Source organism: Carcharodon carcharias, chromosome 4 (genome assembly GCF_017639515.1).
Source record: "Carcharodon carcharias isolate sCarCar2 chromosome 4, sCarCar2.pri, whole genome shotgun sequence".
Taxonomy (NCBI): Eukaryota; Metazoa; Chordata; class Chondrichthyes; order Lamniformes; family Lamnidae; genus Carcharodon; species Carcharodon carcharias.
The window spans coordinates 114,342,895-114,369,784 of NC_054470.1; the positions used below are offsets into that span (position 1 = coordinate 114,342,895).

Genomic DNA, 26,890 nt, shown 5'->3' on the forward strand with positions numbered 1-26,890 from the left:
CGAAAAGAGTTGGATACAAAGGGGTTTTTTGAAGTTATACTGCAGAGTGTTAAATCCCACAAAGTTTTCTCTAGCACTGAACAGCTCAAACACTTGCTAAGCACCTTTGTTCGAATGAGGCCAAATCATCATTGAACTACAAGGAGCAAATTGTATGATTTACAGCTGTTATGCAATATACAACACAGCTTTTGATTAGGATACCAAGTTCCTCAAATGACTTATGGCAAAAAAGTACAAAGGTGCCTTGATTCATTCACAGAATCATTAACAAGTTTCTAAATGAGCAATATAAATCGAAGGGCAGCTTTGCAAGAAACAGATAAATCTTAATGCATTCTGAATAAAAATAAAATCACCCGAACAAGTTGTTCAGTCCTTCTTGGTTCTCAAAACTGTCTCTTTTCTATCACACTACAGCTGCAAATATTTTGTTCATGATGGTTTCAAATGGGGACATAATAATGCCAAGGTTTTCTTACAGAATTGGTTCTTCCTGTGCTTGACAAATGACCTTTGCAGCAGAAATAATTTCTTCAGTAATTCTGCTGTCGTCATACTTTAATAAAAAAAAGTAATGCCCCACATGCTTTAAAATATTGAAAGGGAAGGTGAGAGTTTCTCCCTCTCTAAGATAAGCATAGTAGGTGTCTTTTACAGGAAGCCAGGCCATCTGTGAATTGTACAACATGTTTTTCCTTCCTTTCCAGATGTTGGGGACAAAGTTCCCTTTATTGGGCCTCCCCCCACCCCCCAGTTGTCTAGAGGGGACAGTAACTGGGGTCTCTGCTTGAACTGCTGCAGTCCTTGCCCTGACGGTTCTCCCACGGCGGTACCAAGACAGACACTTGCAGGATTTTTGACCCAGTGACGGTGAAGGAAATGGCAGCTTTGTCCAAGTCAGAACGATGATGTGACATGGAGGAGGACTTTGAGAAGTGACTGTGCCCCGGGACATTGCTGCTCTTGCCCTCCTTGGTGGTCGAGGTCACAGGATTGCAAGATGCTGAAGTTACTGTATTGTGTCCTCGAGATAGTACACACTCTAGTCATGATGTGTTGATGGTGGAGGGGGTAGATGTGGCAATCAGTGCAGGATCAAGTGAACTGCTTTGTCCTGGATGGTGTCAAGCTGCTTCACTGTTGTGGCTGAGTATTCAATCAGGTTCCTGACTTGAGCCTTGTAAGTGGTAAAGAGGAGTTTGGAGGTTAGGAGATTAGGCACTCAGAATACTCAACTTCTGCCCTGCTTTTGGAGGTATTGGTATGACTGGTGCAATTAAACTTTTAGTCAATGGCGAGTTCCAGAAGATTGAAGGTTGTGCTTTTTTAATGTTGCTGATGAGCATTGCATTGTACTAATGTTCTCTGTCATTTGCCAACCCAGTCTGGATGCTTCCAGGTCCTGCTCTCGGCTGGAATGTGACATTTGAACATTTACATTCTGCACCTTCCCTTGAAGGCAAATTTTCAAAAGGGAAGATTTTACATGCGGAATCTGCAGGGATGTCAAAAGAATACAAGAAATAGGAGCTGGAGGTGGCCTTTGCTCTACCGCTCAAAATCATGACAGGTTTTCTACCTCAACTCCACCTTCCTGCACTATCCCAATATCCCTTGATTCCTGTAGTATCCAAAAATCTAGCAATCTTGGTCTTGAATATACTCAGCAACTGAGCATCCACAGCTCTCTGGAGTGGAGAATTCCAAAGATTCTGAATCCTCCAGTGAAGAAATTTCTCATCTCAGTCCTAAAGGACTCACCCCTTACCCTGAGACTGTGACCCTGTGTTCCAGACTCACCATGAACATGTAAAGCATTGCACAGAAATGACATTACTAAATGGATCTAAAGACTAAGCAAGAATAATGCATATTCAAAATATAGTCGCTTAACCAAACATCATGTGGTTATAGATAGAATCTCAGAGCGGATTGGTATATTGTCAAAAGCCAAGTTAATAACTCCGTCAATTTCCAATAAAATTATTACAAACACTCTCCTTGTTACAATGTGATAGTCTGACATGATCTTTAGTGAATTAAACAAAGGGAAAGTAATTGGGATAGTTATCAGAAAACAGACTTGAAATTATGTAGTGCCTTTATTGACATCATGGTATTGCAAAGCTTCACAGCCAACATAATACTTTTTGAAGTGTGGTCACTGTTGTAATGTGGACAGGCAAATTCACTGGGCTGCATATAGTGGTGCTGGGCAAGCTTACATTCGGAAGTGTGCCCGCATGGACAAATAATCTAAGTATACAATAGCACAACCTGGGGTATTACAAAAGCAACACTCTGTGCCTCCGTGAGTGCTTCTCCAGTCTTTCTGAAAGCGGGACTGAAACACTTCGCAAGCTATGAAACCATGTTGCTACATCACAAGAGGAAGCAAATCAATCGCTAGCTGATTTTCTGAAGCGTACCATCAAAACTCCCGACAGCAGCACCGTGCTCCACTGTACATAAGGGATAATGATCTATGGTACTGAGCTGCGCTCAGCTCCGCTATTTGCATACCAAACAGTGTATATCAAATTAGCCGAGTTCTCTTTTTAATTTTTAAAGTAGACATTAACCCTCCAGATCCCACTGTGACTGATGCACAATCATAATCTCTTAATTCCAGTCTTTGCTATTTAATTATCCACCATCTACATTTCATGGTCATTGCGCATGAAGCACTTCAAAAATCACCAAAGATTTCCTACCGATTGAACTTGCAATTGGCCTAAAGCTGCAATGGTCTATGATTTTTTTTAAAAATTTTAAAGCCAAGAATACGTGTACCCTTAATGCAGCTAGTCCCATCTCATTCAATCCAGCCTCTGAATTGCACAGTGACAGCACCTATATGATTATTGCTCTGTCGCATTACTCCAGTACAACCCATTCAATATCCGGCATTCTGTGGGAACAAGCCATGCACACTCTCAGCCCGTCAATTGCTCCCATACATTAATAATCAAGCAAAACATTAATGCTAAAATGTGTTAGTAAACACGCAACGAACAATGAGAATTTCAGAGCTTAATACAACGCATGGCTTGCCCTAATAACAACAGGATGCAAGTACAATCTGATTACTATTCATCATTTGCCACACAATGCTTTTGGTAAGGAGTGCAAACTACTTGTACACATGAAACTGGCAATTAAGGGTACACTACAAAAGGTTATTAGTGCAAATACTAATAATGTACACAAAAGCAGAATACTGCGGATGCTGGAAACCTGAAATATAAACAGCAAATGCTGGAAATACTCAGAGGTCTGGCAGCATCTGTGGAGCGGGAAAATGGGTTAACATTTCAGGTTAAGTTCTGACAAAATGTCATCAATTTGAAAGACTAACTCTGTTTTCCTCTTTCTGCAGATGCTGCCAGACCTGAGTATTTCTAGCATTTTCTGTTCTTATTGTGTAATGTTTAAAAAGCAACAGCTTGCATTTGTATAGCACCTTTAATGTAGAAAAATGTCCCAAGGCATTCAATAGGATCATTATTTGACACAATTTGGCACCAACCACATATGGTGATATCAGGACAGGCGATCAAAAGCTTGATCAAAGGAATGGGTTTTATGGAGCATCTTAAAGGAGAGAGAGAGAGAGATGGAGAAGTAGAGAGAGGGAATTCCTGAGCTTAGGGCCCAGGCAGCTGCAGGCATGGACACCAATGACGGGATGAACCAAGTTTAGATGGATTAAGAGACTGGATTTGGAGGAGTGCAGGTATCTCGGAGGTTACAGAGATAGGGAAGGGTGAGGTCATGGAGGCATTTGAAGTCAAAGATGAGATTTTAAAAATCAAGGCATTGCCAGACTGAGAACTAATGTATCTCAATGAGCACAAGGAGTGGGTGAATAGGACTTGGTGCAAGGTAGGACTCAGGCATCCGAGATCTGGCAGAATTAATGACGTGCCAGATATAGAGATCCAGAGTTCCCGGAATATGTTTCAAGTGCTTAACCCTGCCTTAATTTATCTATAAATATTTTCCAAAGTTCTCACAAAGATGCATCCTGAAAGTCCTCCTTTTTGATGTCAATCCATTTAGGTAGAATTTATGTTACAATCAGCGGGATTGCCGGGTGTTGGAAAGTTTCAAAATCATGGACTACAGCCTGCTGTTGGGAATCCATAACTTGGACCTAGCCATCAAAGAGAAAGAGAAGGAAGCAGAAAGCCTCCAGACTGCCACAGATGGGAAGTGCCTGGGTGGGCAGAAGGTCTTGTATTCCACAGCCTTGGAATCCATACAGGGTGCGATTAAATCAGGGGAAGCTGTTGGAACAGATGATACATAAGTCCTGTCAATATCATCTTCTGTAGTTGGCCAATGTTCTCCTCAGTGAAACTCATTACTTTGAGCAGCTGAATCATGGGCTTGTAATTTCCATTAGAATACGGCGACATAGCAGTGTGATGGTTATGCTACTGGCTAGTAATTAAAGCTAGTAATTAATTAATAATCCACAATTCAAATCCCTCCTTGGCAACTTGAGAACTTGATCTTTTTTCTAATCTGGGAATTAAAGACTTTTTTTAATATTATGGGACCATGACACTGTTGAATTGTTGGAAAACTCCAATGGAAGGAAAGCTGCCAATCTTCCGAAGTCCAGATGTAGCTCCAGTTTCTCATTAACATTGTTGACTTGTGATTTGTTTTGGCAAAAATTGTATGGTGAGAGAGTATAAAATAAAGGGAGAGCCTCTAAAGGGGTGCAGGAACAGAGGGACCTTGGTGTGTATGTACATAGGTCATTGAAGATGGCAGGACATATTAAGAGGGCAGTTAATAAAGCATATAGTATCTTGGGCTTTATTAATAGGGGTATTGAGTACAAGAGTAAGGAGGTCATGTTGAACTTGCATAAGACACTAGTTAGACACTCATCTGGAGTACTGAATCCAGTTCTGGGTGCCTTACTTGAGGAAGGATATGAAGGCATTGGAAAGAGTACAGAGGAGATTCACAAGAATGATTCCTGGGTTGAAGAACTGTAGCTATGAGGATAGATTGGAGAGGTTGGGTCTGTTTTCCTTGGGGAAAAGAAGGAGGCTTGATAAGAGGTATTCAAGATCCTGAGGGGTATGGACAGGGTAAATAGTGAGAAACTGTTCCCACTCAAGAGAGCATCAAGAACTAGAGGGTACAGATTCAAAATAATTGGCAAAAGGAGTAAATGTGGTGTGAGGAAATATTCTTTCACCCAGAGGATGGTTGGAGTTTGAAACAAACTTCTGGAAGGGTGGTGAGGCAGGTTCAACTGAGGTATTCAAAAGGGAGTTGGATTGCTACCTGAACAGAGAGAATGAGCAAGGTTATGGGAATAAGGCAGTGGGGTGGGACTTGTAAGAATGCTAATTCAGAGAGGCAGTGCAGACTCAATGGGCCAAATGGCCTCCTTCTGCACTGTAAAGATACCGTGAATACTTAGTGCTTATCTTGAAACAAATCAATCAAACGGCAAGATAACCTTTGAAGTGTAAAGGGCAATTTAAAGATTTTACAATAAGAGCGAAAAAAATTTATAAAATGTTTGGCCGAATAGCCTTTAGGTGGAGAATCCTGCATGCATGTTTACATACATCAAAGTTATAAAGGTCACTGAAAGATAGGACATGTCATTACATCGAATTTACAGCACAGAAATAGGCCTTTCAGCCCAACTGATCTATGCCAGTGTTTATGTTCCTCACGAGCCTCCACCTATCCTACTTCATCTCACCTCACTACCTTAAACTTCTGTTACTTCCACCCTCATTGGATTATCTATCTTCCCCTTAAATCTATCTATCTATATCAATCACCTCAACAACTCCCTGTGTGGAGAGTTCCACATTCTCAACACTCTCTAAATAAAACAGGTTTTCCTAAATTCCCTATTTATTAATGACCATCTTAAATTGTTAACCCTTAGATTTCATTTCACCCGTAAGTGGAAACATCTTTTCTGGTTCTAGCCCATTAAACCCCTTCATAATTTAAGACCTTGATCACCCAATAGCCTTCCCTTTTCTAGAGAGAAGAACTCCATGACAAACACACAAGAAATTGTGTTAAAACACTAAGAATGGTTTTAAAGGTCATATTTGGAAAGTGTGGAAAAGTTGCCAAAAGAGCTGCCAGACAAATTAATCCTCATCCTTGATATTAACAAGATTTATGAATATGTCCATTGATCATATTCTCTTCCTTCCTCTTTGTAACATAGCTAACATTAAGGCAATGTGTCACAGCTTTTATCCCTCATGTTTACAACATTTATATAGTGCCTTTAACCCAGTGAAGTATCCCAAAGACCTAGTCTGGTGACTAAAACCAAAGTATCCTGTTGAAAAGAAAGTTGCTGCTGTATAAAAGCTATCCAGCGACGCCTGTTGTGACTAAATCATGTGTAGAAACAAAGGACGAAGGATTGCAGTACAACCTGCAGTGTCAACTGTGACTCAGTGGAGAGCTAACTCTGAATCAGAAGGTTAAGCCCCACTCCAGGAACTTAAACACATCTGGGCTGACACTCCAACGCCAGCCCTGAGGAAGCGTTCCATTGTCAGAAGTGCTATCTTTTATTAAACAGTCTAGCCTCTCAGGTGGCCATGAAAGATCCCATGGTCACTAACTGAGACAACTGGCCCGGGATGTGGGAGGTAGGGAGTAGCTCTCCATACTGTCAAAGAGATAATACCTTGTAAAGCTGAGTAGTGATACCAGTAAATTTCATAATTTGGTCTATTATGTTACTCCATCACCATAATCTTGCACATTTCTGGTCAATTCTTCTGGTTTTATGAGGTTTGCATGGGATTTTCCAATCAGACATGTAGGATTTTAGCATGTGAGACAGCTCGTGCAGGCAAAGTCTCACAACAGAATCCAAATTTTGCTGCATGGGGACTTGGGGCTTCTGTGAAGAAAGGAAATTTTGTGACCTTATTGCAGAATCTCAGGCCACCGGAAACAGCCATTTGGCCCATCGTGCCTGTGTTGGCTCTTTGAAAGAGCTACCTAATTAGTCCCACTCCCCCTGCTCTCTCCCCAGAGCCCTGCAAAATTTTTCCTCTTGGTGTTTGAAAGTTGTCAGAAAGATATAATAATTCTCAATGTTATTATGTAAAATAGTGGCATCTGTGTCTATGTGTGTGTGTGTGCGTGTGTGTATGAGAGAGAGGTTTAATTGGATTAAAGGCAGCTGTTCTGAAGGCGTTGTTGTAAACATGAGGGAAGTTTAGAATGTACAGTGTAAAGGGACATTTGCATTTTTAATTAAACCACTAGATTGTTTTCAAAGGAGGGGTGAAATATGTCACCTAGCCAGGAACAGTGTGTTTACTTTTCCCAAAGAGTACTGGTAAAATAGGGTACTATGCTAAATTTTTATGATCAGGAAGGTAAAGTCTAAAGGCAGAGTGAAAAAAATAGGTTTTTGCATTCAAAGGAGAAAATATGGAAAAGGAGCGAAGGCTGTGTGTAAGGGTAGGCATATTTAAGATCTAACAAGTGTGAAAAGCCTTCAGCATCTAGACCTTAAGCTGCTGTTTTCAAAAAAACTGTAGGTAAAAAGACTCACTTTGAATTCGACTGGTTCAGGGTGTCATGTTTCTTTGCCTGGGTCTTTTTGAACCTGTGTGTCTTATTGTTGGCTTAACAAAAGTGTAACTGGGAATTAGATTAATTAGGGGATTTAGAAGTTATCATAGTAGTAATTTGTAGATCTATGTATGTGTTTAAAATCATTTCTCTTATTAAAAAATGTTTAATCTAGTTTTGTAAAAACCTATAAGACTTGGTGGTCTTATTACGACTGAATTCAAGGCACACATCTTGAAATTTATACAAATTGCAAAACAAATTGTGGCAGTTGTTTCAAGTTTCCCTTTGGGATTTGAACAACTCAGCATTTACCACTGGTTGTGCCATAACATAGTTGAATCTGCTTCCACTGCCCTTTCAGGCAGTGCGTTCCAGATCACAACAACTCACTGTGTTAAAAAAAATCTAATTTCCCCTCTTATTGCAAGAGAATTATTGAAAGGTATATTATGGATTGGGATACCACAGTACACGCTCAAGAGAGCAACAGTGAACATGATCACGGGTCATTTGCTTGCAATTTCATAACTGGTCTAAATTAATTTTTAAAAAAATACACTACTTGAGCATTTCACATGGGGTACAATGAAAGAATGTCAGATGTCACATTTCCAATAAAAGTGCAGTGTTGCCTTTGAAAAATTAATCTGTAGGAATTTAACCAAATGCCGCATGCTATATTTAGACTGAAGTGCAAGCATTTCACGGACAGGGAGTTATATATGAATATAACACACAATATTCTTGTTGTAAGAGGATATATTTGTTCAGGCAACCAATCTTGGTAAAACAAATTGGAGGGGGGAGGGGGGGTGTGGGGAATGCTTCGTAACTCAAGGGCAAATTTCACGTGAAACACACTTGGAGGGAGAACATTCGAGACCCCTGGTTATGTCAACTCCTGGATGCCATTGGCACGTTTGATCGGTGGGAAGGAGCTGGTGATGCCTGGAAATGAGGCAACCCTCAAGTTCCTGGAAATTTGCGGATCGGAATGGGGAATGGGAGCAGCGGGAGTGTCCATGGGGTTAGGGAGCTCATCATTTTCTTTGCAGGCTCCAAAAGGAGCATTCCTGTTTGCAATATATCAAAAGTGCAAAATAGCCAAGAATGAATGCGTGTGAGCAACAGAATTTTATTTTGTTGAAGAGTGAAAGGCTCAAAACATTTACATTCTTTCCAGAGGAGTGAACAGTACACAAAATTGGACCTAAAAGATCACTGCAATCTTCTGACACAGATATCAGCAGATCTGAATCACTGATACTGTTGGGGAGTGGAGTGGGAAGGCAGGGCCACATATCGTGACCATGTATTGCATTGTATGATCAGCGCTGATCATTTATATACGCGGCTTTTAGGAAGGAATAAAAACTACTTGTACACATGAAACAGGCCATCACAAGTTGGCAACAAAGGGATTATTAGTGCAAATTGTTTAGCACCACACCTTTCAGTCAAAAAAACATTTATAGTAACAGAACGTACTCATTTTTAATGTTTTCAGAAAGTTAGGTCCGCAAAAAATAATATGGAACGCGTTACCATAGTGAGTGGTCAAGGTGAATAGTATAGATACATTTAAGGGGAAGCTGGATAAATACATGAAGGAAAAAGGAATAGAAGGAATGTTGATAAGGTGAGGTGAAAAGAGGTGCGAGGTGGTTCATGTGAAGTATAAACACCAGCATGGATCAATTGGGCTGAATGGCCTGTTTCTGTGCTGTAAATTGTTGACATGTACATGTTGTTAGTTTGTAAAATTCATTGCTGCAAAAGATCATTATGTTGGAATTTAAGTGAGACTTAAGTCTGTGGTCAACTTCCATAAGAGCAATAGAAATAGGAGCAGTAGTAGACCACTTGGTCCATTGGGCCTGCTCTCCATTCAATACATCACGGCTGATCTTGGGTTTCAACTCCATTTTCCCACTCACACTCCCTAACCCTTAATTCCCTGAGGCACCAAAGTTTTGTCTATCCCAGCCTTAAATATATTTTCAACGATGGAGCATCTGTAACCCTCTGGGGTAGAGAATTCCAAAGATTCACAACCCTTTGAGTGAAGTAATTTTTCATCTCAGTCCTAAATAATCAGCCCCTTATCCCCAGGCTGTGCCCCCGTGTTTTAGATTCCTGACCAGTGGAAACAATCTCTCAGTGTCCACCCTATCAAACCCTCTCAGAATCTTGTAGGTTTCAATGAGATTGCCTCTCATTCTTCTAAACTCCAGAGAATATAAACTCAATTTACTCAGCCTCTCATCACAGGACAACCCCCTCATCCCAGGAACCAATCTAGTGAACCTTCACTGTACCACATCCATTGCAAGTATATCATTCCTTAAATGTGGAGACCAAAACTGTGCACAGTATTCTTGATGGGTCTTGCCAAAAGCATGTACAGCTGTAACAAGACTCCTTTATTCTTGCAAGGAAGGCCAACATGCCATTTGCTTTCCTAAAATTCCAATATGTGACAAGATGTCTTCACCTCCATAATGAAAGTTACTACACTAGCTTAAAGTTGTCAAAAAATACAACAAATTTCTCCAGAGGAGGGTTGGTACCAGAAACATTTCAAACATGTGTTGAAATCACGGAATTAGAATCACAGAAAGTTCCGGAAGAATGCTTATATTGCCCTTGCTGGCTCTTCTAAAGCGCAGTCTAACATCCGCCGTTTTTTGTCTGGAACTCTTAGTGAGGGTCAACTAGCCATTAAATTTGATTCAGTTTTCAAAATGGGATCCTTCTTGCTCACCTCTGAGGAAATTTGCACATCATCGATATCTGGATGAATTTCTTGGCATCTTTTTTTCTTTCCTTATGGAGGACACCTAAACATCGTCGCTAGGTAAAAAAAAATCTCCCTAACCATGATGGCATTGAATGGCACGTCATTGATTTAAATAATGTGAATATTAATTGAATGCTGCATCACCTGTTTCTTCAGGGAAAAAGAGAAAGGGATGAATTGAGACACAATTAGAAGTCATCCTCACTTAAAACAAAATGGCCCATGTAAAGATGATACCATTTATATTAAAAAGAAAAATGCTTACTCTATGCAATAAACACACAGGAATCTCCACCTCGTCTATTATTGAGATCTGGAAATAAAGTGGACAAAGCTACTCTCACTGTAAACTGTGCTGAGCACCTCAAAACTTGTCCCAAAATTTCAGGCATGCTGCAAAGGGGGAGCAATCAATTCCAAAATCTTTTCTCTTCACAAAAGCAATCAAGTTTGATCAATAACCTAAAGAAAGACTTACATAGCACCTTTCATGACCCAGGCCAAAGCACTTTGCAGCCCAGGAAGTACTTTTAAAGTATAGTCACTGTTGTAATGAAGGAAATGTGGCAGCCAATTTGCGCATAGCAAGCTCTCAAAAATATCAATGTGATAAAAGACCAGCTAATCTGTTTTAGTGATGCTGTTTGAGGAATAAATTTCCAGACAGGGCACTGGGGAGAACATCCCTGCTCTCACATACGAACATTTGAAATAGGAGCAGAAGTTGGCCATTCAGCCCCTCAAGCCTGTTCCGCCATTCAATAAGAGCATAGCTGACCTGTTTGTGTTTTGAGTTCCACATTCCCATCTACTTGCAATAACCTTTGATCCCCTTGCCTAACAAGAATCTATCTACCTCTGCCTTAAAAAATTTTTAAAATATTTGTTTATGGGATGTGGGCTTCGCTGGCTAGGCCAGCATTTTTTGTCCCTAGTAGCCCTTGAGTAGGTGGTGGTGAGCTGCCTTCTTGAACTGCTGCATTCCATGTGGTGTAGGTACACGCACAGTACTGTTAGGAAGGGAGTTCCAGGATTTTAACCCAATGACAGTGAAGGAATGTCAACTTATTTCCAAGTTAGGATGGTGTGCGACTTGGAGGTGAACTTCCAGGTGGTGGTGTTCTCATCTATCTGTTGCCCTTGTCTTCCTAGATGGTAGTGGTCGTGGGTTTGGAAGGTGCTGTCTAAGGAGCTTTGTAGATGGTACACACTACTGCTACTGTGCATTGGTGGTGGAGGGAATGAATGTTCGTGGATGTGGTGCCAATCAAGCAGGCTGCTTTGTCCAGGATGGTGTCCAGCTTCTTGAGTGTTGTGGGAACTGCACTCATCCAGGCAAGTGGGGAGTATTCCATCACACTCCTGACTTGTGCTTTGTAGATGGTGGACAGGCTTTGGGGAGTCAGGAGGTGAGTTACTTGTCGCAGGATTCCTCACCTCTGACCTGCTCTTGTAGCCACAGTATTTATATAGCTGGTTGAATTCAGTTTCTGGTCAATGGTAATCCCGAGGATGTTGATAGTGGGGGATTCAGCGATGGTAACGCCATTGAATATCAAGGGGCGATGGTTAGATTCTCCCTTATTGGAGATGGTCATTGCCTGGCACTTGTGTGGCGTGAATGTTACTTGCCACTTGTCAGCCCAAGCCTGGATATTGACCAGGTCTTGCTGCATTTGGACATGGACTGCTTCAGTATCTGAGGAGTTGTGAATGGTGCTGAACATTGTGCAATCATCAGCGAACATCCCCACTTCTGACCTTATGAAGGAAGGAAGGTCATTGATGAAGCAGCTGAAGATGGTTGGGCCTCAGACACGACCCTGAGGAACTCCTGCACTGATGTCTTGGAACTGAGATGACTGACCTCCAACAGCCACAACCATCTTCCTTTGTGCCAAGTATGACTCCAACCAGCAGAGAGTTTTTCCCCCGATACCCATCGACTGCAGTTTTGCTAGGGCTCCTTGATGCCACATTCGGTCAAGTGTTGCCTTGATGTCAAAGGCAGTCACTCTCACCTCACCTTAGTCTCACACCTCTCCTCTTGACTCATCAGCTTGCAAATTATGTTCCTTCAACTATTTATCCAATTCCCTTTCGAGCATTACTATTGAATCTGCTTCCACCGCCCTTTTGGGCAGTGCATTCCAGATCACAACTGTAATAAACTGTCTCCTCTTTTCCCCTCCGGTTCTTTTCTCAATTCTCTTATATCCGTCTCCTTTGGCTACTGACCTTCCTGCCAGTGGAAACTGTTTCTCCTTATTTACCCTTAGAGAGCCCTATCAAGTGAGATATTTTCTGTGCAAAACATCTTGGAATAAGGCACATAGATGTTAGTTTGTTCCAAAGAGAGAATTTTTTGACCTTGCAATTAACTGAAAATGTCACAGAATATAAGAAAGAGCTCAGAAATAGTGTCATGACTGCCATATAGCTTTGTATTCACTGGCAATCTCTACTCTGAAAATATCCCGTATTCAAGTCAAAGGAAACAGCTATTAGCTGCACAGTGAGATCTAAATTTTAAATACCTTTCAAAACACATTTGTTATGCAGCAGTAAGATTAGGGACAGAGCTGGAGAGCAAGTGAGTGAGCGAGAGAGAGAGAGAGACTGTTGGATGCACTGAGAGGGAGAGATAAAGTGCGACTGATGGAGAGACCGCAACGGCACAGCTGATGGAAAGAAAGAGAGAGAAAGAGAGAGTGAGAGGGGGAAAGAGACACAGAGAAAGCAACAGACAGAGCAAGAGACAAAGACTTAATGGGAAATGGTGGCTGCTGAGATCTAACTAGGTGATTTATGGAAAATTTACAGGTCTATAAATTCTTTGTTCGAAGCTTTTATAAAACCAAAGATCCTACACACTTTATTAAATGTGTGTTAACCCCAGTTCTATGCCTGTTCCTGGAATGATTATGGAAATTTTTTCAACTTGGATTCAAGAATAAAATACACATCAATGGAACAAACCAAATAAAAATAAGTGTTAGCAGAAATTGCTAGGAAGTTTCTAGAATTCTTAGTGGAGGAGGAAGAGTAGGAATTGAAGAGTATCCTGTGGGAATCCATCACATCCCTCAGATGTGAAGGCAACCTATTAATTGGTGAAGAAAGGTGTGATTAAAATAGAAAATTGCCACAACATGTTAAAATAGCAACCGTACTGCCATTTTTCAAGAAATCTCATCCCATTATAATACTTTAGGCTTTTGCAATCAGATAAACACAAGTTTTTCTGCTGCCCCATCATCTCAAACAAAATGATCAAATGCATTTCAAGGGCCAATTTAGGTCATTTACCTAAAACACTATAGGAATGAGTGTACATTGAAATTTTGATGTACGTTATCAAAGTTTCAAACTGAGCTTTCAAAACCCAAGCTTGGAACTTGACTAGTCTTCTCTCTACCTTTTCAAACCTTGTACCATTGCCTTTGACCTTTTGCCTACATTTCCCACAGACGTGGGCAAGAGCATGTAACCAAATATACAAACTAGATCCTGCGCAGAATGCTCAGGAATGCAGGCAACCATTGGTTACTGGCAGCTTTGCCTTCAGCTGCCAAGGCAGCCAGCTCTGGCATTCCATGCCTAAGCTTCTCAGTTCCGCTTTCCTCCTTGAAAACCTACCTCTGACACCTGCCCAACCACTTCATCACCTGGCTCAGTTGCAAATTTTGTGTGACTGCTACTACGAAGCAACAATGGATTTTTCACTACCATAAAGGCACTATATAAATAGCAGATATTGTTGTTTGAAAGAAGACTAGGTTGCCCCATTAACTGACAGGAAAGGTGAGGTTGGCAATCCTCTTTGGGTGTATGCCTGGAGATCATCACATGACCTCCCACCACAAACCACGTCACCCCTACACCTCCTGCCATTGGTCCATCGTCCAAGCACATTGCTTTCCCACGGCCAACTGGATAAAGGGAACAGACCTTTTTTGTACCTAATTAGATTCATCTCAACTGTTGGTGAAACAGACATCATGCCCCCATCTCTAAGGTTTTTGTAACTAATAAATGAAAATGTTCAAAGAAAGTAAAATAAAAGCACAACTTTGCTTCACACCCACACGATTTTTCTTCAGGTATTTTTATCCTGTTCCCAACAGTGTCTTGAAGATTAAACTTCAATTCCAGGAGATGCCAGGGCAATCCTGAAGGGTTAGCAACTCTTAAGCTTCATCATGACCAATAATTGTGCATTAATTCTGCCATGTCTGGTAAAAGAGACCCTAAGGTTCTCGGTCTTCTGTCCAAAAAAGAAAATGTAGACTAAAGAGTAGAAATATAAATACAAACAGGGTGGGGGGCATGCAGCAAGGCACTGAAGGAGAACAAAGTTATTCGAGAGTTAATGAAATTGCATTACTATATTCCATAATTGATTTACAGAAAATATAGAACACAAAAATAATCAGCTTTTTTTCGACAACTGTAACTGTTACCCCAGCCAGTAATTTTCAACCCTGATGTTACATTCACTCGGTCTTTGTTCCCTCATAGGCCCAGCTAATCAATCTAGATCTTCCCTACTCCATTTATGGGTTGCCAACCCTCCAGGATTGCCCTGGAGTCTCAAGGAATTGTGGATTAATCTCTAGGACGCTGGGAACAAAATCCAAGAGAGAAAACAAAAACACAATCACAGAAACAGTGTTCTTTTTATTTTCCTTGAACACTTTTGCTTATTCATTATAACGATGTTGAAGATGTTTGACCAATGGTCAAGAGTCATCCACTTAAGTAATGAAAGAACTTGCTTTCCAATTGGCTGTGGTGTCATCTTCCATCAATTGTATCACCTTTCTTGCTTCAAAGTCCCTCTCCATTAGCTCCCTGCTCCAGCTTGAATTGTTGGATATCATGCTTAAGCAGATAAAGACATGGATACACTCCAGGTGTGCTCTGTGCTACTGTTGGAGGTTTGATTAAAAATCGCACATAAGAAATGAACCTCATAAAAGTAGAGACCACAGCAGTTGGAAAAACCCCAGGGCCAACATATCCCAAATCTCCTCTCCAACCAAGTCCTCTGCCACTAGCTGGTACTGTTTGCCATCCCTTTCTTCTCTAAGGATCTCAGGCAGCTCAGTATGTTACAGGTTATAAAAAATGCCTGTAGAGTTCTTTTTTTAGTATGCAAGCCAAATGAGATTTAGATCTTAAACAAGACCATCGAGCCTCCTGACCTATTGCCTAAGATCAGTGGACAGCAACATAAGGGTAAACTTCTAATCTTTACAGATTGATCTACAGAGCCATGAATACACAATATATAGTCTCGATAGTCCTGCAGCTCTCAGCACCCAGCGCTTCTTGGAACTTTCACAGATCCCACAATCCAAGGCCTGGATCCCTCCTCCATGCTAACTCCAAATAGCACTTGTGGTAATGAAAACTGTAACTTACAAAAAAGGCAGACTAACCAGAAGGACAAGTCCATTACAAGTAGGAAAGAATGAAGGATAACGGCTTCCCATCACTACTTTAAATTATTCATGAATGTGGGTGTCGCTGGCAAGGTCAACATTCATTCCTCATTCCTAATTGCCCTTGAGCTGAATGGCTAGGCCATTTCAGGCGGCAGTTAAGAGTCAACCACATTGCTGTGGGTTTAGAGCCACATGTAGGCCAGACCGGGTAAGGACAGCAGATTTCCTTTCGTGGTTCATAGTTTCATGGTCACCATTACTGAGACTAGCTTTCAATTCCAGATTTTGTTAATTGAGTTTAAATTCCACCAGCTGCCATGGTGGGATGTGAACCAATGTCCCCAGAGCATTAGCCTGGCTCTCTGGGTTACTAGTCCAGTGACATTACTATTACATCAATGTCACCCCTGCTGTTAGCAGATAATACAATATTTTACATTATATCAATATATAGAATTTTACAAGTTATTTGGCCAGTAGTCAGGATGAAAAGCAGAGCAGTCATTTCAGACTAAGAGCGCAATAATCATGAAGTTGTTGGCACCTACACATAGTAGCAATGGACTGAAGTGTAAATGGAAAGCCACAAGCTTATCTGAGTAACTTACATATACAAAACTACCTCTGCCATTATCTCATCACGAGAGGTGACATCTCAAGGTTCCAATCAAGGTCACATAAATGCAAAGTATTCAATATTACCATCATTGCAAATTCCTACGAGTATGTTATCAACTTCTGACTGGAAGCTAATTTGATCAATTTGTAAAGATTAAAACTTCACCCTTATAACTGCTCTCCACTGTTCAGTAGTCTCTAAGTCATGAAGCTTGATAGTCCTGTTTAAGATCTAAAACGCATTTGGCTTGCATTCAAAGAAAAGAGAAGCCATGCAGACATTTGTATAACATTTAACATGCTCAACTGCCCGAGACACTTCAGAGAAGGAATGAGTGTCAAACAATAGCAGGTAGTGGCTGAAATGGTGGTCGAAGGTAGGATTTGAGCAGAGATAAAAACAAAAAACTGCGGATGCTGGAAATCCAAAACAAAAACAGAATTACCTGGAAAAACTCAGCAGGTCTGGCAGCATCGGCAGAGAAGAAAAGAGTTGACGTTTCGAGTCCTCATGACCCTTCGACAGAATTGGTGAATCCAAGAAGGGGTGAAATATAAGCTGGTTTAAGGTGGGGGGGGGTGTGGGTTGGGTGGGGGGAGAGAAGTGGAGGGGGGTGGTGTGGTTGTAGGGACAAACAAGCAGTGATAGAAGCAGATCATCAAAAGATGTCACAGACAACAGAACAAAAGAACACATAGGTGTCGAAGTTGGTGATATTATCTAAACGAATGTGCTAACTAAGAATGGATGGTAGGGCACTCAAGGTATAGCTCCAGTGGGGGTGGGGGGAGCATAAAAGATTTAAAAATATTTAAAAATAATGGAAATAGGTGGGAAAAAGAAAAATCTATATAATTTATTAGAAGAAAACAAAAGGAAGGGGGAAGAAACTGAACGGGGGTGGGGATGGAGGAGGGAGGTCAAGACCTAAAGTTGTTGAATTCAATATTAAGTCCGGAAGGCTGTAAAGTGCCTAGTTGGAAGATGAGGTGTTGTTCCTCCAGTTTGCGTTGGGCTTCACTGGAACAATGCAGCAAGCCAAGGACAGACATGTGGGCAAGAGAGCAGGGTGGAGTATTGAAATGGCAAGCGACAGGGAGGTTTGGGTCATTCTTGCGGACAGACAGCAGGTGTTCTGCAAAGCGGTCGCCCAGTTTACGTTTGGTCTCTTCAATGTAGAGGAGACCGCATTGGGAGCAACGAATGCAGTAGACTAAGTTGGGGGAAATGCAAGTGAAATGTTGCTTCACTTGAAAGGAGTGTTTGGGCCCTTGGACGGTGATGAGAGAGGAAGTGAAGGGGCAGGTGTTACATCTTTTGTGTGGGCATGGGGTGGTGCCATAGGTGGGGGTTGAGGAGTAGGGGGTGATGGAGGAGTGGACCAGGGTGTCCCGGAGGGAACGATCCCCACGGAATGCCGACAGAAGGGGGTGAAGGGAAGATGCGTTTGGTAGTGGCATCATGCTGGAGTTGGCGGAAATGGCGGAGGATGATCCTTTGAATGCAGAGGCTGGTGGGGTGATAAGTGAGGACAAGGGGGACCCTATCATGTTTCTGGGAGGGAGGAGAGGGCGTGAGGGCGGATGCGCGGGAGATGGGCCGGACACGGTTGAGGGCCCTGTCAACGACCGTGGGTGGAAAACCTTGGTTAAGGAAGAAGGAGGACATGTCAGAGGAACTGTTTTTGAGGGTAGCATCATCGGAACAGATGCGATGGAGGCGAAGGAACTGAGAGAATGGGATGGAGTCCTTACAGGAAGCGGGGTGTGAGGAGCTGTAGTCAAAGTAGCTGTGGGAGTCTGTAGACTTGTAATGGATATTGGTGGACAGTCTATCACCAGAGATTGAGACAGCGAGGTCAAGGAAGGGAAGGGAAGTGTCAGAGATGGACCACGTGAAAATGATGGAGGGGTGGAGATTGGAAGCAAAATTAATAAATTTTTCCAAGTCCCGACGAGAGCACGAAGCAGCACCGAAGTAATCATCGATGTACCGGAGAAAGAGTTGTGGAAGGGGGCCGGAGTAGGACTGGAACAAGGAATGTTCCACATACCCCATAAAGAGACAGGCATAGCTGGGGCCCATGCGGGCACCCATAGTCACACCTTTTATTTGGAGGAAGTGAGAGGAGTTGAAGGAGAAATTGTTCAGTGTGAGAACAAGTTCAGCCAGACGGAGGAGAGTAGTGGTGGATGGGGATTGTTCGGGCCTCTGTTCGAGGAAGAAGCTAAGGGCCCTCAGACCGTCCTGGTGGGGGATGGAGGTGTAGAGGGATTGGACGTCCATGGTGAAGAGGAAGCGGTTGGGGCCAGGGAACTGGAAATTGTTGATGTGACGTAAGGTGTCAGAAGAATCACGGATGTAGGTGGGAAGGGACTGGACAAGGGGAGAGAGAAGGGAGTCAAGATAATGAGAAATGAGTTCTGTGGGGCAGGAGCAAGCTGACACAATCGGTCTACCGATTGTTCTGTTTGTGGATTTTGGGTAGGAGGTAGAAGCAGGCCGTCCGAGGTTGGGTGACCATCAGGTTGGAAGCTGTGGGAGGAAGATCCCCAGAGGAGATGAGGTCAGTGACAGTCCTGGAAACAATGGCTTGATGTTCAGTGGTGGGATCATGGTCCAGGGAGAGGTAGGAGGAAGTGTCTGTGAGTTGACGCTCAGCCTCCGCGAGGTAGAGGTCAGTGCGCCAGACAACAACAGCACCACCCTTGTCGGTGGGTTTGATGATGATGTCAGGGTTGGACCTGAGAGAATGGAGTGCAGTAAGTTCAGCGAGAGAGAGATTAGAATGGATGAGAGGAGCAGAGAAATTGGGACGACTAATGTCGTGCCGACAGTTCTCAATGAAAAGATCAAGAGAAGGTAAACCCCCTACTTCTCAACCCCCACCTATGGCACCACCCCATGCCCACGCAAAAGATGTAACACTTGCCCCTTTACTTCCTCTCTCCTCACCGTCCTAGGGCCCAAACACTCCTTTCAAGTGAAGCAACATTTCCCCCAACTTAGTCTACTGCATTCGTTGCTCCCAATGCGGTCTCCTCTACATTGAAGAGACCAAACGTAAACTGGGCGACCGCTTTGCAGAACACCTGCGGTCTGTCCGCAAGAATATCCCAAACCTCCCTGTCGCTTGTCATTTCAACACTCCACCCTGCTCTCTCGCCCACATGTCTGTCCTTGGCTTGCTGCATTGTTCCAGTGAAGCCCAATGCAAACTGGAGGAACAACACCTCATCTTCCAACTAGGCACTTTACAGCCTTCCGGACTGAATATTGAATTCAACAACTTTAGGTCTTGACCTCCCTCCTCCATCCCCACCCCCTTTCAGTTTCTTCCCTCTTCCTTTTGTTTTCTTCCAATAAATTATATAGATTTTTCTTTTTCCCACCTATTTCCATTATTTTTAAATATTTCTAAATCTTTTATGCTCCCCCCACCCCCACTGGAGCTATACCTTGAGTGCCCTACCATCCATTCTTAGTTAGCACATTCGTTTAGATAATATCACCAACTTCGACACCTATGTGTTCTTTTGTTCTGTTGTCTGTGACATCTTTTGATGATCTGCTTCTATCACTGCTTGTTTGTCCCTACAACCACACCACCCCCCTCCACTTCTCTCCCCCAACCCAACCCACACCCCCCCCAACCTTAAACCAGCTTATATTGCACCCCTTCTTGGATTCACCTAGTTCTGTCGAAGGGTCATGAGGACTCGAAACGTCAACTCTTTTCTTCTCCGCTGATGCTGCCAGACCTGCTGAGTTTTTCCAGGTAATTCAGGATTTGAGCAGACCTGTATGGGAAAAGCAAGCTGCAGATGGAGCAAGAGAATGCGTGTTCAACACAATAAGGAAGGAGGTCTGGGGCAAGGCATTGCTGGGATTTGTAAACTATTGCAAGGATTTCAGGTTCCATGCCTTTGAAGTGGAGAGCCAATGGAAGTCAGCAAGCACAGGTATTATGGGGGAGGGGAACAAGGTGGAATTTAAGACGAGTTGGTGTTTAATTGAAATGGAGTCTGGCAGCTGATGAGTGGACATCAGGGCCAGTGACCACTGAAATAAGGATAAGGACTTTACTGGGGGAGGGGAGGGGAGTTAGGAAGCAAAGGTAGAGGCAAGAATGGATAGTGGAAGACAGGCGATAAGAGGAGAATTGGAGAGATCAACATATCGAAGATAGCAGAGAGGACAAGGACATTGCTGGCTTTGACCAGGGCAGTCTTCAATGCTATGGGCAGGACAAAAACAGATTTTGGGAATTAGAGTAAAGAATTGCAAAGGTGAGTGAGAAATTGAGTGGTGATGACATGTTCAAGAACAACTTTTAAGACAGAGAGATTTTCCTCCTTCTACATTATTTTTAATTGAAATTGAAGAGGTGGGGTGACACTGACAAAGTTGCATTTACTCCTTCCCCTTTCACCCCAAGATGGTGGGACTTGTGTTTTGAACCTACTTCAATCAATGTGGAAACCGTGCTCCCATGAGCTTTATGAATAAGGGTTTTTGGTACATGGGGCGATGAAGGAAAGGAATTACATGTCCAAGCCAGGATGGTGCCTGAATAGGGAGGCGATGGAGCTCCCATAACATTAGCTCAATTCTCCTGTGACAAAAGAAGTAATGTCAAAACAACATTGGCGAGGGCATCTTAGTGATTGTACATTTTGCAGCCAGCCAGCTGGTAGCATTACTGAATGTCCAGTGGCAGGAGCACTGATCAAGCGAACATCAACATAGAGCACGGCGTTGAGCTTTCCAAGTGTTCTGACAGCATTTCCCATCCAGGGCAAGAGGAGAAGATTCCTTCAGGCTCCTGTCTCAAACCTTGGAGGTGCTTTGAGGAGCCAGATGAGCCCATGCATTACAGCACCTAAATTCTGCCTTGCTTTTATAGTTAGCATTGGCATGGTCAATCCTTTCGGTTACTGGTAGAACTTACAGCAACAGTAGTGTCTTTGAAGGTGTTAGGATGAATTGTTGGGCATTCTATTGTATGAGTTTTCATTATTTGTCAGTTATTGACATGAATATCATATGTTTATTGGTTCAAGCCTGGAAATTATCCAGGTCCTGGAGTGGACTGCATCAGAGGGGCTGTGAATGGAAACGAGTACTGAAATCAGCAATGAACACCCCCACTCTTCACCTTACGATGGAAGGAAGGTCGCTGATGAAGCAGCTGAAGATGATGGTGGGACTGAGGACTCTTCCATAAAAACTACTGCATGGCCGGCCTCCGAGAACCCAACATTTCCTTGCATCAACGATGACTCCAGCTCCCGAACAGTTTCTGTTTTGACACCCCGTTCCTGCCGTTGGCCTCAGATCTGCTAAGGCTCCTTTACATACCACACGGAGTCCAATGAAGCACTGGCCATGATCCATCCTGACTTCTCCTCGGGCAATCAGTTGATGCCTGTGCTTATCCTGAAATTTGACCGGAGCACTGGCAAGCAGCTTGTTGTTGATGGCGCTGTGGGGCAGTGGGGAGAAAGAGAGCGAGAACAGAAGAGAAGATGCAAGGAGAGAGGAGGGAAAGAAGAAGGCAGAAAAGAAAGAGGAGGCCAAAATAGATTGCCCTAACAGGACTATGGACATTTCACATTGCGAAAATGGAGAAGGGGAAACAGGTTGGTAATGACAAGGAGGAATTTTACAATTTCCTACCAACTTCACCAGTAGTTCTAACTTTCTTTAAGCCAGCTTCAACACAGTGAATTTTATAGAGGGCTTACTCCTCTGTTACAAAAGTTGGTCGAGAATGGACTGATTTAGAAAAGGCCACCCTGCAGCAATAACATGATCCATGTTGCTGACAGTCTATGCATTCAGAGAGTGGGACTTCCTGTCCGAGAGCTGCCGACCAATCAGATTGACCAGCAGCTCTAGCAGCCCCAGCAGGGCCGGTGGCGGGCAGTGGGTGCTGAGGGTGACTGCCATCAGTCCCACGAAGATGGATCCCAGAGGACCTGGATTCGGGCAAGTCCAGGATTTTTGGGCAGGGATGAATCAGGCACCATAAGGAGGGGGTTAGGAGTTGGGGGAGGCTGGGGTAAGTTTTGGAGGCCAGACTGGAGGAGGGGTTTATTATCTTGGAGAGGTGTTCCCAATCACACAGAGCACCATCCCCTCACTCCCCCCAAAGATGTAACCCCCTTCCTTCCCACTTTCTCACCTCAAGATGGTGAAAAAGTGAACTCCCCATTTGCCAGCCCACATGGCTGCATAATATTCAGCACAGTTGACTTGTTAACAAGTTCAATTGCCCATTAATGATTTTTTTCAAAATGGTGGGTGAGCTGCAGATCTCAGCGCCTGCCCGCCTACCATATTATGGAAAACTGGTGCGTTGACATTGGGCTTGCAACCTGCTGTCATCGGGTCAGATTTTACACACCTGCGAGATGACAGCAGTCCCGAATTGCCAACTTAAAATCCCAGCCATAATGTAATAGTGTGTGTGTCCTGGATAGCTCAATCCGTGTATTTTTGTCTCACTTTGGTAACATTGAATGAGCTGGCATACTTGTCCCAGTCCATTCAATTTGCCTATTAAAAAGGCTGTTTATAATGAATTCCAAATGATTGTGACAAACTGAAAACCTGCTCATTAATTCTTCAGGAAGCTTCCTGCATCATCAAAAATAATGGCTACCGAGTCAAATGATAATTGTGCTGCAAAACGCTTACATTTTAATCTAATCTTACCCCTTAATTCTTTTGAAAGCAAAATACACTTTGACACTTGTACTCTATCCAACAATAAACCCAAACAGCGCGGGGCTAATCAGTTCCAGGATATCGCCTGCTGGTTTTAGATTCATAAAGCCCAGAAGGAGGCCATTTAACCCATCATGCCCATGCTCGCTCTTCGAAGGAACTTCCAAATTAGTTCCCTTTCCCCCTGCACACTTTTAGCCTTCACAGTATTTATTAGTAGGAACAGAAGACAGCACTTTGCAACAAGCTTAAAAATCCCAGCAGCCATCTGAAGTGAGGGTAAAATAACAGATTTTTAAAAAAATGATGCCTCACAACTGAATGGGGGTCGATGCCTAGCTGTGTATATACACACTGTACACAGGAGAGCTGTTAAACACCAAGTGGGAAGGATTAAAATCAGTCTCAACATTCTGAAAATATTCACTGGAATCTCTCTGGGATGAAGTCCAAACCGGATGCTGGGATGTAGCTTCTGTACCAGGTAGAATCATACTCCAATTGATAGAAATTGGTCATAAATAGAACTTGGGTGGCTGTTCTCATCCAACATTTCCAGAGTCCTCAAAAAGTCCTGGTTTACATTCCCATCATTTCTTCGCCTGTGAATTTTCCAAAATGGAAAAGCTTGCAGCTCCTTCCTGTTGTGCGATGAGCATTTGATAATCAAATACTCAAAAATGTCAGGCAAATAATCACGCAAGTAGTTCAGTGTTACTGGAAAAGGCAGTTCTCATTTTGTGGGTGTGCTCCATTGTATGACGACATTACAAAAAGATTGACTGCCTCTGGCATTTAACAATTTCCTTCCAAGAAAGAGAGAGGGGGAAACAATAAAAAAAAGGAAGCTTTCATTTCTCTGGTGACTTTCATGATCTCAGGGCACGCTAAAGCGCTTTACAGTCAATGAAGTACTTCTTCAAACGCAGTTGCTATTACAACGTAGGAAGGCAGCAGCCCATTTGCACACTGCAAGCTCCCTCAAACAGCAATGTGCCGATGACCAGATTTTCTTTTTTTTAAGTAATGTTGGTTGAGAGATAAATATTAGCCAGGTCACGAGGGGAGAACTCTCCTTTTCTATGAAATAGTGGCTGTGGGATTTTTATGTCCACCTTAAGAGTGCAGAAGGGGCTCTGGTTTAACGTCTCATCCAAAAGGTGACACACTGCAACACTCATAAGTATTGCACTGGAGGGTCAACTAAGATTATTTGCTCAAGTCTCTGGCTCGAATGGGGCTCGAACCTACAACCTTCAGATTCAAGGGAGAGTGCTACTGGCTGAGCCACAGCTGATACTGAGAGGGGAAAAGGTGGGGGGTGAGAGAGAGAGAGAAAAAAACAAAAGATTGCAATTACATTCCTGATGCTCAAATTCCCCACCTGTAGAGGTCAGAAACATTGACTATAGCAAAACTATAAAATCAATAGACCATTCTCTGTAATTGTAATTTTACTGTATAACCAGCATAGAGCACATTAGCAAAAACTTACAGGATTGCTATCAAAAGAACCTTTTATATGTTAGAGTTTAAATCTTAAAATGCTCACCTTAAATGGCACAAACAAGCATATACAGAGGTTTATCATTTTGTATTTTGGTTCAGTCACTTCAGGGGTAATAAATCAAGGTACAAAGTTCAACACTCATGCAGACTGGCAAGCAGCAAATTTCAGGAGCATAGCAAGCAACAGAGAGCTTGGCAGCCTCAAACTAAATGAAGCTGCAGAGGTATCTCTTGCTTATGCTGGACTTTTCAAATTTGAAGCTGAGCAGTTCCTTCACCCAGGTTTTAAATCGAATTGCAGATTTTTTTTAAAATATAAAAACAATAATATTTTTGAGGTTTACTGAATTTTATAGAGTTTTTGTAATAAGTAATTGTGACCATTAAATGTTAAAAAAGTGACTTGTTGTGATCTGGAATGCGCTGCCTGAAAGGGCAGTGGAAACAGATTCAATAGTAACTTTCAGAAAGGGAAATGGATAAAAACTCAAAATGAACAAAATTTGTAGGGCTATGGGGAAAGGACAGGGACTAATTGGATAGCTCCTTCAAAAAGCCAGCACAGGCACAATGGGCTGTTGGCCTTCTGTGCTGTGATTCTATAAGTGTAAGTGCTCAATCTATAAGTGCTCAAGCAAGAGGAATAATCACTTTTTTTTCTTCATTTACAGGATATGGGGGTCACTGTCTAGGCCACCATTTATTGCCTATCCCTAATTGCCCTTGAGAAGGTGGTGGTGAGCTGCCTTCTTGAACTGCTGCAGTCCATGTGGTGTAGGTACACCCACAGTGCTGTTAGGGAGGGAGTTCCAGGGTTTTGACCCAGCCACAGTGAAGGAACCGTGATATATTTCCAAGTCAAGATGGTGTGTGGCTTGGAGGGGAACTTCCAGGTAGTGGTGCTCCCACGTATCTGCTGCCCTTGTCCTTCTAGATGGTAGCAGTCGTGGGTTTGGAAGGTGTTGCCGAAGGAGCCTTGAATTCCTGCAGTGCGTCTTGTAGATGGTACACACTGCTGCTACTGTGTGTCAGTGGTGGAGGGAGTAAATATTTGTGGAAGGGGTGTCAATCAATTGGGCTGCTTTGTTCTGGATGGTGTTGAGCTCCAAGTATCGTTGGAGCTGCACTCATCCAGGCAAGTGGAGAGTATTCCATCACACTCCTGACTTGTGACTTGTAGATCGTGGACAGGCTTTGTGGAGTCAGGAGGTGAGTTACCTGCCACAGTGCATATTGACCAAAACACTCCAGGAAGTGGGTAAACTAAAAAAGAGCTTGCGTCCAATGCAAAGAGATTACCAAATTACAAAATAGGCAAATTTGCAGGAAACTAATTTTGAGGAGAGCTGTTTGGAATAGAAAGTCTAGTAATATTTTACTGCTAAATACAGTGCTGAGAGATCATTGAAAAATATAGTCTTTAAATAACATGCTGTCTTTATTACAGGAAATGCAGATAACAAGTGGCGATGCTATCATTTCAGTAAGTACTATTTGGATCCCATAATTTCAATTATTCTAAAATATAACACATTATTTCTGGTTTTAAGTAAAGTTGTACAGTTTTATTCTCAAACTGAGAAAGTGTGTCACAGCTGGTATTACACTAAATGATTCAGGCTCTACACTCGGTTTCTATTTAAATATTTTTTCGCTCCCCTTTTCCCATATGCGACTGATCAGGAAGAAGGAAAGCATATTGGTTTTATAGTTTGTTCAGTATCCTTTGGATGCAAATTATCCAAGTGCAAAAGGTCACAAGGAAGGGAAAGGAAATAAATTAAAACCACATTCATGCAGCGACACTACATTTTCAAAACAAATCCAAGTCCCTGACGTAACAGTATGCCATGAAGTGCAGCTGTAGTTGCCAACCCTGGTGTGATTGTATTCCTGGAAGTTTGTCACGTGACCTCCTGCTGCCAACTGCCCCACTCCTTGCAAACTTTGACCATTCGTCGCCCGACATGTCAATCATCGCACACCGCCTTCCCACAACCAATGAGAATGCAAACTTGTTACCAGGTTGGATAATTCTTAATATTCAAACAGTCTATCCCCTCCACGGATTTCCCCACATTTCCAACATGCTTTTGATTAATAAGTGAACGTGTTCAATGAAAATAAAATAAAGACACTTTTCCAATGTCCCAATAATTTTTCACCTGGATG

General features: G+C 42.6%; 1 protein-coding gene across 16 annotated transcripts in view; it reads right to left on the bottom strand.

Moving 5' to 3' along the window:
• The window catches only part of LOC121277245 (phosphatidylinositol 4-phosphate 5-kinase type-1 beta-like), a 637,142-nt gene that overhangs the window by 76,815 nt on the left and 533,437 nt on the right, over positions 1-26,890 (bottom strand). The window contains exon 1 of one of the 16 annotated variants that reach the window (XM_041186467.1): positions 24,762-24,780. The exons of 14 other annotated variants lie outside the window; for them this stretch is intronic. The gene's annotated coding sequence lies outside the window, so the exon portion shown is untranslated. Of the gene's footprint in view, positions 1-10,372; positions 10,462-24,761; positions 24,781-26,890 lie in introns of those variants that run through there. One more of the 16 variants, XM_041186459.1, reaches the window with a different exon arrangement.